A 3392-nucleotide genomic window follows, 5' to 3' on the forward strand; every position below is an offset into this window, starting at 1 on the left:
GCTTAGTCATAAGGAATTGTGTTGCCAGTCCAAAGATACCTGGTTCGAATATATCAGCTGCTCTGAGGGAGAAAGTTGAGCAGTCTCTTACTGTATTCTGGAGAGTAAGCTGTGGGGCTATTCTGAATTGACGGTATACACCAGTAACAACAACAATAACAATAAAAGCAAAATGGAATGAAACACTGCTCAATTTTGCATCATACTCACAGTTCTGCTGTATTTGCTTAAGCCTATTGTGGTAACTACTGTGTCAGTCCATCTCCTTCAGAATCTTCTTTTATTTCTCTGATTCTCTACCAAGGATGAAGTTTCTTCAGGGTCTGGCAACCTCCTGATAACTTGCCCAGTATAGTAGACAAAGTCTTAACCACTGCCCTTACTTTTTTTTTTTTACATATACAATCTTTTTATTGTTGTTGTTATGTGCCGTCCAGTCGTTTGCGACTCATAGCGACCCTATGTACAACAGCCCTAAACCCTGCTCTATCCTGTGCCAATCGCACTGCCTCTGACACACCTATCCCGATTACCCCAGTCACTGAATCAATCCATCTCATAGAGGGTCTTCTCCTCTTATGCCATCCTTCCACCCTCCCAAGCATGTTGTCCCTCTCCAAGGACCTGTCCCTCCTTGCAACATGCCCAAAGTATGTCAGATGAAGCCCCAGAATCCTTGCCTCCAAGGAGTAGCTTGGTTTAACCCTCTCCAGGATGAATCTGTTTGTTTTCTTGGCAGTCCATTGTACATTCAATACTCTTCTCCAGCACCACAGCTCAAAGGCATCAATTCTCCTTCTGTCCTCCCTAGTCATTGTCCAACTCTCTGATGCATAACAAGTGATTGCAAAGACCATGGCCTGTATCAGGCGCACCTTAGACACCATTGCTTTTGAGTACTTTAGAGAGGTCCCTAACAGCAGACTTTCCCATCCCAATACATTTTTTGATTTCCTGGCTGCTGGTGCCAAGAGTGTTGACCATGGAGCCGAGCAAACTGAAGCTGTGAACAATCTCAATCTCTTTGCCATCTATCCTGATGCTACCAATTGGTCCAGTGGTGAGAATCTTTGTCTTCTTGACATTGAGCCTCAGTCCATACTGAAGGCTGCAGTCCTTGACCCTCTACAGCAAGTGCATGAGGTCCTCTCAGTTTCAGCAAGCAGGGTTGTATCATCTGCATAACGCAGATTGTTAATAGATCTTCCACCAATCCTGACGCCAAAATTCTCCTCATAGAGCCCAGCCTCCCGGATAATCTGCTCTGCATACAGGTTGAAAAGGTATGGAGACAGGACACATCCCTGGCGTACACCCTTCCCAGTTTTGAACCATGCAGTGTTACCCTGCTCTGTTCTGACAACTGCCTCTTGGTCCAGGTATAGGTTTCGCATTAGCACAATTAAATGTTCTGGGATTCCCATTCTTCTCAGAGTCAGCCACAGTTTATGATCCACACAGTCAAACGCCTTTGCATAATCAGTGAAACACAGATAGACATTCTTCTGGTATTCCCTGCTTTCAGCCAAGATGCATCTAACATCAGCTACAATATCCCTAGTACCATGACCCCTTCTAACCCCAGCCTGGACTTCTGGTAGTTCCCTGCTGATGTGCTGTTTCAGTCGTTTTTGGATAATCTTCAGTAGTATCTTGCTTGCATGTGAAATCAATGATATTGTTCTGTAGTTTCTACACTCTGTTGGGTCACCCTTCTTTGGAATGGGAACAAATATAGATCTCTCCCAGTCAGTTGGCCAAGTGGTTGTTCTCCAGATTTCTTGGCACAACTTGGTGAGCACATCCAGGGCAGAAGCTCTAAGCATAAAATTTAAAGAACCTTACTACAAAATAAGTTCTTTTGATTGCTAAAAACTGGAGACAGGACTTATGTATTATCTAATACCCTGAAGGTTTATCACCTTTAAAATTTTACTTGTGATCCCTCCCAAAGGGAGCTGATATAAGACAAAGCTATTTTTAGGTAAAATAGCTTTTTATTCAGCCTTGTCATGCATGCCAAAATCTTTTGTGCATAAACCATTATCATTGTCACACCTTCTGTAACAAGCATTAACTGTACATTAAATCATATTTTATGTTACCTGAATATATAAAAATGTAAAGTGAAAATGATTTATCAATTCCTTTTATCATTACCAGTAAATAATTCAGCAAGAAATAGGAGGCACAAAGTCTTAGTAAAATATGACAGAGGAAGAGTAATAATATAGTTTAACTTGATACATATGTTATTAATATACAAAGACAACAAACTTTTACAACATTGCATTTACTAAGATTCTGGCAATAGCTTTATGTAACAAGACACAGCATACCAGGCTTGCAGTTCAGTTTGTTTATGGTAAATCTCAGCTTCAATATGAAGCTGTTTTTAAAGCACTTTGGCCATACTTCTTCCAACATAGATTTAGTTGTTCTCTTTGCAGTATATGGTAGATTCAGTATTTTTTGCTAGCATGGCAATACTAAGGCAACAATTCTATATTCATTGTCCAGCTTTTACTTATATATGAGATGATGGAAAATACTATGGTTTGGGTCAGGGATACCTACACCTTAAAGTGATCTCCTTTTTCTTTTTTCTCTAACATTTCAGGGAAGTCTTGCATCACATGGCCGATGAAATGCACTGGTTTCTTGACTGCTACTTGTAGAGAGCTCGCTCTGGTGGCTTAGTAGTAAGGAGCTGTGCTGCCAGCCCAAAGGCATGCAGTTTGAGTTCCATCAGCTGCTCCACCAGAGAAAGATGGATAATCTCCTCCTGTATGATTTATTGCCTCTGAAAACCCGTAGGAGGGTCAACTGTGAGTCAATTCTGACTCCAGAATAAACTACAATACCACCCAACTTGTATGAATATGGAAAAAGTATTTCAACCTGATATACACTTTTCTTGGTTTTAAATAATGCAATATTCTTTTCGTCTTTAAGTTTAAATGACTACATCATGGTCTATGAGCACATGAATTGTTGCATGAATGGCTTTGAATGAGCACAATGAATTGTTTTGGAATTCCATCTTCTCAATGTTAACCATAATTATAATCTATAATTAAAATAATAATCCATAATCTATAGTTAAAATAAGGAAAGTGTGCATCAAAGTTGTATCCTTTCCACCCCTACCTATTCAATTTGAATGCTAAACAGATATCTCAAGAACCTGAACTCCATGAACAAGAATGTGACATCAGGATTGGAGGAAGACTCATCAAAAACCTGTATTATGAGATGACATAGTAGTGTTTTCAGAAAGTAAGAAGACTTGAATTACTTACTGAAGAGACTCAAATACTATTTTAAAAATGAATTGATCTCAACATTAAGAAAGCTGAAATCTCACAACTAGCAACTATCTTCCAGATATC

Source organism: Elephantulus edwardii, unplaced genomic scaffold, assembly GCF_000299155.1.
Source record: "Elephantulus edwardii isolate Elephantulus edwardi_28Jun2011 unplaced genomic scaffold, EleEdw1.0 scaffold00086, whole genome shotgun sequence".
In the NCBI taxonomy this organism is placed as follows: Eukaryota; Metazoa; Chordata; class Mammalia; order Macroscelidea; family Macroscelididae; genus Elephantulus; species Elephantulus edwardii.